This window comes from Cynocephalus volans, chromosome 4, assembly GCF_027409185.1.
Source record: "Cynocephalus volans isolate mCynVol1 chromosome 4, mCynVol1.pri, whole genome shotgun sequence".
NCBI lineage: Eukaryota > Metazoa > Chordata > Mammalia > Dermoptera > Cynocephalidae > Cynocephalus > Cynocephalus volans.
In genome coordinates this window covers 151709937-151722105 of record NC_084463.1, presented here as the reverse complement: position 1 = coordinate 151722105, position 12169 = coordinate 151709937, and the positions used below count along the sequence as shown (strand labels likewise).

Genomic DNA, 12169 nt, shown 5'->3' with positions numbered 1-12169 from the left:
CAAGGTTATACATCAGAAATGAGGGAGAAATAGTGTATTTCCCAGACAAACAAAAACTGAAGGAGTTCATCACATGACCAGGCATGCAAGAAGTGCTCAAGTGAGTTCGGCATCTGGAATTTAAAAAACAATAATCACTACTATAAATATACAAAAAAGAACAAAAGTCATGGGTAAAACAAAAATGTAAATGAGAAAGGAAAAGAAACTAAATCTTACCACCTCAAAAAACCAACAGACAGTGAAAATGAATAACAAACAGGGAAGAAAGGAATAAAAGATATTTAAAACCTCTAAATGTAAGCAATAAAATACCAAAATAAGTCAATGCTTCTCAATAACAACCCTAAATAGAAATGGATTAAACACCCCACTCAAAAGACACAGGCTGATGAAATGGATTAAAAAACTACACCCAACTATATGCTGTCTTCAAGAGACTCACCTCACCTGTAAAGATGCACACAGACTAATAGTGAAGGGATGGAAAAAGATATAACACACAAATAGAAACAAAAATGAGCAATAGTAGCTATTCTTATAAAGATAAAATAGACTTTAAACCAAAAATCATAAAAAGAGACAAAGAAGTACCCTATATAATGATAAAGGGATCTATCCAGCAAGAAGATATAGCAATCATAAATACATATGTACCCAACACTAGAGCACCCAGATATATAAAGCAAACACTATTAGACCTAAAGAATGAGACATACCCCAATACTATAATAGTAGGGGACCTAAACATCCCTCTCTCAGCACTGGATAGATCATCCAGGCAACGAATCAATAGAAAAACACAGAATTTAAACTACACTTAAGACCAATTGGACCTGGTAAATATCTGCAGAACATTTCATCTAACAACTGTAGAATATATATTCTTCTAATCAGCACTTGGAACATTCTCCAGGATAGACCACATGTTAGGTCACAAATCAAGTCACAAAATATTTAAAATATTTAAAATTATCTCAAGTGTCTTTTCAGACAACAATGTATTAAAACTAGGTATTAATAGCAAGTAAAACTCAGGACACTGTACAAATACCTATGGGTCCAAGAAGAAATTAAAGAGGAAATCAAAAAATTTACTGAAACCAATGAAAATAAAGACATATCTTATCAAAACCTGTGTGATATTGCAAAAGCAGTACTAAGATGGAAGTTTATTGCAATAAACACAGCACAAAAAAGAAAGCTTTTTTACTGTTTTAAATTGGATTATGTAAAAAGTGGGCAAAAGAGGTGTATAGATGTTTTTCAAAGGAAGACATACAAATGGCCTACAGATACATGAAAAAATGCTCAGCATCACCAATCGTCCGGGAAATGCAAATCAAAACTACATTGAGATATCATTTCACTTCAATTTGATTGGCCATTATTAAAAAGAGTGAGAGTAATAAATGCTGTTAAAGATATGGAGGAAGGGGAACCCTCCTACACTGTTGGTGGGATTGTAAAATAGTACAGCCATTATGCAAAACAGTATGGAGGTTTCTGAAACAACTACAGCTAGAAATACCATATGATCCAGCAATCCCACTTCTGCATATATACCCAAAGGAATGGAAATCATCATTTTGAAGGAATTTCTGCACTCCCATATTCACTGAAGCTTTATTTACAATAACACAAATATGGAAGCAACCTAAATGCCCATTGACAGATGACTGGATAAGGAAAATGTAGTATGTATGCACAATGGAATACTATTCAGCCTAAAAATAGAATGAAATCCTGCCATTTGCAGCAACATGGTGAGCTTGGAAAAAATTATGTTAAGTGAAATAAGCCAAACATATACAGAGAAATACTTCATGTCCTTATTCATAAATGGGTGCTAAGAAATAAGGAAGGAAGGAAGGAAGGAAAGATAGAAAGAAAAGACCACAATAATATGTTGATCTTTTAGAAGGTGAGAACAAATCTATGTTTACAAGAGATGGGAGTGGGGGGAGGGAGAGAGACAGTGTTGAGGAGAGATTAGGTTAGGGGCATAAAGAATAATTATGATTTGTAATAATGGACATACTAACAACATTGATTTGATCCACATGTTTTGTACACTGGTGACGGTATTCAATGTTGTACACCCCACAATATGTATAATAAATTATGATTTAATAAATAAAATAGAAAGATTTCAAATAAACAATCTGACTCTATATCTCAAAGATCTAGAAAAACAGGAACAATCCAGTCCCAAAGTTAGTAGTTGGAATGAAATAATTAAAATCAGAGTAGAACTAAATGATATAGAGACCCCCCCCAAAATGATACAAAAGATCAATGAAACAAAAATTTGGTTTTTAGAGAAGATAAAGAAAACAGACAAACCATTAGCTAGGTTAACAAAAAAAAAATTGAGAAAAGACTGAAATAACAAAAGTCAGAAATAAAAAGGGAGACATTACAACCAATACCACGGAAATGCAAGGAATCATTAGAGAGTATTACAAACAGCTATACACCAACAAATTTGAAAACCTGGAACAAATGGATAAATTTCTAAGACCACAGTAGTCCCATGATCCAACAGAAGGAGGGAACATTCCTAGGGCTACTAATTGAAGTTGAGGGGAAGGGAGAAGAGGAGGGAGGTCAGGAGATAATTGGAAGGGGACAAAGGGTACAAAAGCAATTTCTGGTAATGGGTATGTCCCCAATATGAATCTGGCCCCCATATCATGGGTAGGAGGGGGGATCATCAGCTTTCTATCTCATGAATATTCAACATAAATGAATGAATGAATGAATGAATGAATGAATAAAAACATACTAATTTGCATATTAAAAAATTCTGGACACATACAAACTACCAAGACTGAACCAAGAAGAAATAGAAAAACTGAATGGACCAACAACAAACAACAAGATTGAAGGAGTAATCAGCAGTCTTCCAACAAAGAAAAGCTTAATACTGGATTGATTTTCTGCTGAATTCTACTAAATCTTTAAAGAGGAGTTGATACCAATAATTTTCAAAGTCTTCCAAAATACTTACAACAGAAGCCACTCTCCCAAACTCATCCTGAGGCCAGCATTACCTTGATACCAAACCAGACAAAGATACAATAAAAAAAAGAAAACTACAGGCCAATATCTCTGATGAACATCAACACAAAAATCCTCAACAAAACACTAGCAATCAGAATATAGCAACACTTCAAAAAAAAATTATACACATAGTCAAGTGGGAATCATCCAAGGGAGACAAGGATGGTTCAACACATGCAAGTCAGTAAATGAGATACACCACATCAACAAAATCAAGGGCACAAACCATGTGATTATCTCAATAGATGCATAGAAAAATCATCTGATAAAATTCAACATCCCTCACGATGAAGGCTCTCAGTAAATTAGGTATAGTAGGAAAGTATCTCAACACAATAAAAGCCATGTATGACAAACCCACCACCAATGTCATCCTAAATGGGGAAAAACTGAATGCTTTTCCCTTAAGAACAGGAATGCCCACTTTCACCACTGCTATTTAAGATAGTATTAGAAGTACTAGCCAAAGCATTCAAGCAAGAGAAGCAAATAAAGTGAATCCAGGTTGGAAAAGACAAAATCAAACTTCCTGTTTGCAGTTGACATGATCCTAAATATAGAAAAACCTACAAACTCTGCCAAAAAATTTTTAGAGCTGATAAACTATTTCTGGAACATTGCAGGATACAAAATCAGCACTCAAAAACCAATAGCATCTTTATTCTCCAATAATGAACTAGCAGAAAAAGAAATCAAGAAAGTTAACCCATTTACAATAGTCACCAAAAAAAGAAAATACTTAGGAATAAATTTAACCAAAGAGATGAAAGATCTCTACAAAGAGAACTACAAATTGCTACTGAAAGTAATAAAGAGGACACAAAAATGTGGAAAGACATTCCATGCTCTTGGATTGGAAGAATCAATGGTGTGAAAATGTCCATACTACTCAAAGCGATATATAGATTCACTGCAATCTCTATCAAAATACCAATATCACTTCTCACAGAAACAGAAAAAACAATTCTAACATTCATATGGAATGACAAAATGGCCCTGAACAGCCAAAGCAATCCTGAGCAAAAAAATAAAGCCAAAGGCTTTATTTGCAGTCACATGGATAAGCTGGGAGAAAATAATGTTAAGTGTAATAAGCCAGGTCAAACAGAAAAATACCACATGTCCTCACTCATAATTTGGAGCTAAGAGAGAAAAAAGGAAGGAAAGAAAGACCACAATGGTGCGTTGGACCTGCAGAGGGAGAGAACAGACCTATGATTGTTGGGGTTATAGTAGGAGAGGGGCGTGGAGAGAGGTGTGTGGGGTCATGGTGAATAACTGTAATTTGTGGAGGTGGGCATGCTGATAGTACTTATCTGATCATCTCATCTTGAGCACAGATGCAGATGGTCTGTTCTGTGCTCCGTGAATATGTATAAACCATAAAAGTTAAATAAAATAAAACACTGCAATTAAATAAAAACATTGCGCCTCTGAATAATTTGAAATTCTTCAAGAGTAAACAAAGCAATGTTGATTCCTTGTTAGGAGTTGTAGGTTGATTACAAGTCAGTGTCAATACATCTGTCTACCATATTTTAATCGGAAAACAAAATTTTGTTTTCATTTGAAAAGTATACTTATCTAGAGAAAGTTGCTAGAAATGAAGGCTCTTTTTGTTTTGCTCATTTTGAGTGTAAACATCATCATCATAGCAGCTACCATATTATGGCATTGGGAAGAAGTGAAAACAAAAAAAGTTGAGTTCCAATAAATTGTATCTGATGAACAAATGTTTTCTATGTGCATTTGTACTAAATCACAAAAACACAAAGTAAAAATAAACACTCCCAATGCTACTGAGGGTGCAGTGAAACTCGGAGGTACATTTGCTGGTGGTGATTTTACACATCAGTACATCCACAAAGAAAGAAATACAGAGAGGTTTAAGAATAAAACTATGGAAATATATCTCAATATAGTCACTGATCAGAAGCAATATCTTATATTCATGGAGAATTTCCCTGAAGATGACTAAATATTAAAAGTAATGTGCCAAAATGTCTTGTATCAAAATTAAGTTATATTATGTACTTAAGAAAAAAAAAACTAATTTCAAAGACTACCACACAATTTGGTATATATTTATACTACAATTTAGTTGTAAAACACTAAAATCAAATTGTCATGCATACTAGTTAGCTGTTATGTTAAGATAGTATGTGGGTAGACAACCACTCATAATATGTAAAATAACATAACTAATAGTTATTAATAATATTGTAAGGACAAAATGATTCAACCACCTATACAAGGAAGGACAATTCTAAAACAGGTGGGAATCTCCTATTACGAAGGCAATCTGTTTTGATTAAAGTAAATTAATGAAACAAATCAGAGTCATAAAAACACAAAATATTATGTTCTTTGTAGAAATAATAAATTACATATGGCTAAAAATTCAACATAGATGTAGAGAGAAAAAGCATCTGGAAATTAGAAATATGAGTTTCTTTTGAGAAGATAACAGGTTGTCTCTAAAGGAAACTACGTAAAATATCACAAGAATATAAATCATTTTCATATTCAGGAAATATATTTCAAATCACTTACTTTGCTCGTGAGTAGCTCAGAGATGCTCAATATTGATGACTTTGTAAGTGAAAGGAAGAACTCATCTGCATAGAACTTCCATATGATCCAGCAGTCCCACTTCTGGGTATATACCCTGAGGAATGGAAATCCTCATGTCGAAGGGATATCTGCACTCCCATGTTCATTGCAGCTCTGTTTACAATAGCCAAGACATGGAGCCAACCTAAATTTCTATCTATGGATGATTGGATAAGGAAAATGTGGTATATATACACCATGGAATAATATTCTGCCATAAAAAAGAATGAAATACTCCCATTTGCAACAACATGGATGAACCTGGAGAAACTTTTGTTGAGTGAAATAAGCAAAGCATAGAGGGATACATACTGCATGTGCTCACTCATAAGTGGGAGCTAAGAGAGAAAGAAGGAAGGAAAGAAAGACCACAGTAGTGCATTGGACTTGAAGAAGGAGAGAACATTCCTTGGGCTACAAAGTGGAGTTGGGGAGAAAGCGGGAGGGAGAGGGAAGTTGGGAATAACTGGGTGGGGGACACAGGGTGCAAACATGATTTGTGGTCATGAGTATGCTGACAGTATGGATCTGGCCTTCACATCTTGGGCACAAGGGGTGACAATCAGCTCTGTATCTCATGAATATTCATAACAATAAAAAGAAAAAAGTAGAAATGAGTTCTTGAGTACAACTAAACTCATGACTCTGCTTCATCATAAATAGCTGACTTCTGCTGTTACTTTTCCTGTCAATCATCACTTTTCCAAACAAGTTTCACACTCATTTTTTCCTTCAAACTCTAACTTCATTTTAAGCTATGCATGTGAAAAAATTATTTTTATTCCAGAGAATTGTATTTATTAGAACCAATGATGAATACTTTTTGAAATTTTTAAGAACCATTTTTTTTTTTTTAATGAGAGACTGTAGATATTGAACTTTTCTCTGTTTTACCGAGGTTTCTCATAAACACTTTTTTCAAAGCCTGTTTCACATCCTTGTTTCTCAGGCTGTAGATAAATGGATTTAAGATGGGACTCACAAAAATACAAAACACTGCTACAATTTTCCCTTGCTCAACGGATCGCTCATTTGCTGGTCTCAGATACATGCATAATAGGGACCCACAGAACATAGTGACAGCTGTCAGGTGGGAGCCACAGGTGGAGAAGGCTTTGCGCTGCCCTTCACTGGATCGGATCCTTAGAATGGTGATGAAAATGAAAATGTAGGACATGAGGATGATGAGCAGAGAGCTGGTGAGGTTAATCCCTACTGACACAAACAGGGCAGTTTGCTTTATGTAAGTGTCAGAACAGGTCAGCATTAATAGGGGTGGGTCAGCACAGGAGAAATGGTTGATGGTGTTAGGTACACAAAAGAACAAATGAGAGATCAATATTACTTGCATTGTGCCAACCATAGAACCCCAGAGGTAGGGAAAAGTGACCAGGGAGACGCAAACTGGCCTGGACGTTTTGCTGCTGTAATGCAGAGGATTGCAAATGGCCATGTAGTGGTCATAGGCCATGGCACCGAGCATGTAATATTCAGTAAGGAGCAGAGTCACAACAACAAAACACTGAGCCAGACATCCACTGAAGGAATGGATGTCTTCTTCTCAGACAAGAAATTAACAAGCATCTTAGGAGAGACATTAGTGGAATAAAAAATATCCACACATGCTAAATCGGTGATGAAAAAATACGTGGGGGTTTGAAGCCGGGGAGTGAAACCAATTAGTAAAATCATCCCAAAGTTCCCTGTCAGGGTGATGAGGGAAATCAGGAGAAACACCACAAATAAGATGGGCTACAGCTCTGGCCGGCTGATCAGTCCTAGCAGAATAAACTCAGTGGCCTCAGTGTCATTGTGTTTGGAAACTATCTTCATCTTCGTGTTCTCTAGAAAGAAAAAAAGGATGCGCCAGATACAAAAAGAGAAGTAAATTATATTAAATCCGAGAATACTCAAAATCAATGAGAACTAAACAAATGGGTTTTGAAAGGTGAATATTACAAAGGTTATTTCCATCTGAGAAAGAAGATTTTCAACAGATGGCTTCAAGTGTGGTGCTGATTACAGCAGGCAATAAAAGAGATGTTGAAGTCTGTGCACTCTACTGTGCTGGCTTTTTCAACTCCCATCCCAACTCTACCAACACATATGAGATTTGACTTTGCTTATTGGTGTCCCTAATTAAGCTACAATATCAGGACCCCTGATCTTCAAATATGGTTACCACCATAGTCTGATCATGGAACGAGGTGAAAGGGTGATTTTCTGCAGTTGTATCATTGCCAGTAAAGGCAAACCTTCTGTAAATTGGGGGACCACATACTTCTTGAGAGTCTACTGTATATACAGTCAAGTTCAGTTTCTTTCTTATTTTTTACCTACTCTCTAACAGCAATAAACATCTCCTCATCCATTGATGATCTGTCCATCCTAATTTCTTTCTTCCAAGTAACAACTGATAATTTGTTTTGTTACTTCTCCTGATATCTATTCTTATCTCATAAATCTCTTTTTATCTCATAATGTCCCGATTTATTTAATACTCCATATTCATATTTTCATTAATCTCACTCCTTTGACTTCATAACTTATATTCTAATCATCCAAAAGTCTTGTCAGTTCTACTTTCATAGTATTACAAACTGAATCTTAAAATTGCTTGTCAGTGTTTCTTCTGCTGCCAGTCAGGTAAAAACAAAATTACCTCTTGACTAAGCTACTGCAATGGTTTCCCTTCTTTCACTCTTAAAATTCTCTATTTTCCAACATGAGCTAAAAACAAATCATGTCATGTTACGGACATAGTAAAATGGCCCAAAATATCCATTGTACTCGTCATATTAAAATCTTAACTTTCTATGAGAAAACTTCATTTGTGCCATATGTTGAGAACATGGACAAATGCCTGAAAGATATGCAAAAACCATTAGTAGAATAAATGGATTAAGCAATGGGGTAGCTTGTGTACTCATATCAGCTAATTTTTCATGGTGCATAGATTTTTTACCTCTCTGATGTTACCAGTGGAATCCGAGTTACTACTTAAAAATCTAACTACCATGTGAAGAATGTGTAGGCAGGAGCACATGATAGATTGGGAGAACTAAGGGTTTATTTAGATAACAACATTAGTGACAATGGTGCCTGACCTGAGAGCTCTAGGACTGATGGTTAAAACTTGCAGTTGGGACTATTGGAAATTAGGTGGAAGTTGACCCAGGAATTAAAAAGTGAGCTGCCTTTAATCACTGAAGCAATTTTTGCTAGTTCAGGAGGACATAGAATGTTTACATCGTTAAAAATATAACCATATTGCTTTATTAATTACACATTCACACATCTAACATTTAGACCAGTAGTTATCAATCTGGGCTTGAAACTGTAATCAGGTGTAGAGTTTTTAAAAACACTGATAACTGAGTCCCAGCCCAACTCAGGGAGGGCACACACACTGGTATGTTTTTAACAAGTTTCCATATGATTGGAATGCATAGCCAGCTTTGAAACTATTGAACTAAACAGTTGAAATAACTTGTTTAAACTAAAGGAAATTTTTTATTCACAAAATTCATGTGGCTTTACCCTCTGATAACTTACATTTTCCCCTTACAGTGGATTCTAAGATATTATAACAAAGTCCCCCACCCCCCACAAGTATAGACCTTGCTGTCATCAATGCACAGAAAACTTTTCTCCATAAGTTTAGAAGTAGGAAAAAACATCAGCCTCTTACATTAGCCCTAATTAGTATTCTATTGGTTCCAGAAAACTTAAGAAGAGGAAATCTTTCTGAGAGGCTTTATGATTATGAAGTTATGAGCTGAAGTGTGGAGTGGGAGAGAAGGACTATGTGTTATCATCTCCACTAGCATGTTCAGAGTTTTAAAAGTGCCAGTGCAGGTGGTTTGTGGTGAGTGGTGTCCAAGAATTTTTCAATAATATGCCACATACCATAACCCACTCTCCAGGGTCCTCCCCTAGGTGGGCACATCCCATGTTATTAGAGACCCCCCTCTTCATTCAGTGGTGCTCTCTCATGCCAGGAGGAAGACAAAGGAGAAACTGAGAGGAATAAGGACATTTCTATAAGAGATAATAATTAAATGTATAAAACCATACATTTTTCAATAGGAGGATTATTGAAAAGAACCTTGATTTTGCTTAGGGTAGAGAAGAAGTCAAGTTCTATGTACAATGAAGGGGGAAAAAAACATACAGGACCTTCAAGCCCTATAGAATCTTTCCTCAGAAATTTGCCTTAAGCTGTAAGTTTAATAAAATCCAGAGCAGTGTTGGGAAGGGTCACAAGCACAGCAGAGAAAAGTGCTGGCCTTTGAACAACAATGAAAACCTGTTTTGATGATCCCGGGTACAGCAATGCCATCATATTTCATTGCAAACACGAATTGGAGAAGCCCCTTGAAATGAAGAAAGAAAGGTGTTCACATTTATTTTTTTCCTTCTCACCATTAACCTTACACTTATTTTCACCCAAATCTATTCACACTTTTCTCTTAGTAGTAATTATATTATGGCTTATGGAGTGGGAATATTTTTTTTTCCCGTGCAAGATTGTATGGCTTGAGGCTGAGAGTAGGCAAACAAGTTAGTATAGAAGTATGACATACGGACTTTTTGAATTCCAAGAATTGGCTAAAGCTCAATGTGCAAGCTACTCTAAATCTTACTGGAGCATGAATAATGGATCTGTAACTAAGGTCAGGGGTAGTTGCAGGGCCTGCCTGACTTCCTAATGCATCACAAACCACCTGCTGTCTTTGTCAATAAGAATCTGAGGTTTGTCTGCGTATGGTTTTGTCTTAGTGTGGCAATTCTTATGGTCACTGCTAATTCCACTTTATATTCAAAAGAGGAAATAACAAGAAATCAAACAATATTTCTTATGAGTTCTTGATTTTCAGAACTCTGACTTACCCATGCAGGGATGATTTCTTATCCTCCCCAAAGGTCCCCAATGTGAGTGGATTTATACTTGAAGGGCTAACCTTGGGAGATATCCTTGAAGCATTAAGAAATCACACCTGGGATATCACTAAGGCTCCCTCTGGAGGGGTTTACAAACATCACATTTAAGGGATAAAATACTAATTTATGAGTCTATCATTCGATGCATGTAGTGTCTTTTGGTAAATGCAAAAACACTTAGTACCTGCTTGATATTGAAATGAATTCTAGGGTAGATAAAAAGAGATTTTAATTCTTTACAATCAAAGACATTTGCTATGACTCTGCTCATTATGTGCTCAGGTGGGGAAATAGTCTTTTCCTGTTCTAAATGCCCATGGTGGTTTTCTCTGCCTCTCCTGTAGTACTTCCTTTCTTTTACAACTTTTCTATTATTTCTAAAATATTTTGGGATCATAGTTAATGTTTAATGGTTATTGAATAAATAGCTAAACAGTGATGATTAGTTTAAATAATATTAAGTTAAGTGGACTTCTTAGCATGCGCTACTTATACAAAGATATGTTTAATTTATAATTCCAGAGATTTATTAACTCATATAATATTTCCTCTTTAGGTCCTTTCTACATTAGTTTCTGAAATCAGAGTAAAGTTCAAGTACTTCTGGAGCAGATTCATAATAATACTATTATGAATAACAATAAAAATAATATAACAGTATTATATCTTTCATATCAGTAATCCAATCTTTCTCTCTTAAACTTCATTCACCATTAGTGCTTGGCACAAAAAAATTAGTTATGAAAGAAAGAAAGCAAAAAGCCCAAAGCCTGGCCCTTTGGCATGGGCATATTAACGAGTGGGTAAGAAAAAGCAAAAGAAGATTTAAGGCCTTAGAGGATTTCCCTAACACAGGCGGTGCCAATCTCCCTGCCCTAAGCTTTGCTTCGAATCAACATGATGGGTAGTCAAAGAAAAGTAACCTTATGCCAACTTTATTTAAGCAGTTCCCACTTGGACTTGAGTTAATATTCCCACAGTCTCTTTAGTTTGGATGTAGCATGGACAATACTCAAATTTCCAAATTTCCAGAATGTGTCTAAAAGGAAAGTATGAAAATAGCTAAGATTCTTAATAGCTGAGATTTTGTGACTGGAAGGTGTTGCACCGATAGAGCTCAGCGCTACACATAGGCCAGTTTTCTACATGAACCCAGGTTCACAGGTTGGGTTTCTATAGATATGAGGGGCAGACCTTAGGGGGGATTTGTATTTCCTGTGATCAAAAGCACTTGTCAGGGTAGGCAAAAATTCTGCTACAGTTTAAAACAATACCTACATACAGTATTTTTTTGTCATTTTGAAAATGATTTTCTGTCTAGTTAGTTTATTGAGATGGGTGAAAACTCTACTACAACATAATTCTCTCATGTATTTGTAATACTTAGTCCTAAAGCCAAGCTATTGTCAAATCTTCATTAAACATGTTGTTAAGAAAAAAATTTATGTTTTAATGATGGATTAAGAAACTATATTTTCTCACTTAAGGTGATAAATTGTGTTTATTATAGAACAATTTTGTAACTTTATTTTTTAATTGATACATA

The 12169-nt window shown here is 35.5% G+C and overlaps 1 pseudogene; it reads right to left on the bottom strand.

Annotated features, from left to right (window-relative positions):
* Positions 1-6532: 6532 nt before the first annotated feature.
* LOC134376590 (olfactory receptor 5M5-like) lies at positions 6533-7512 on the bottom strand (annotated as a pseudogene).
* Between the last annotated feature and the right edge of the window lie 4657 nt (positions 7513-12169).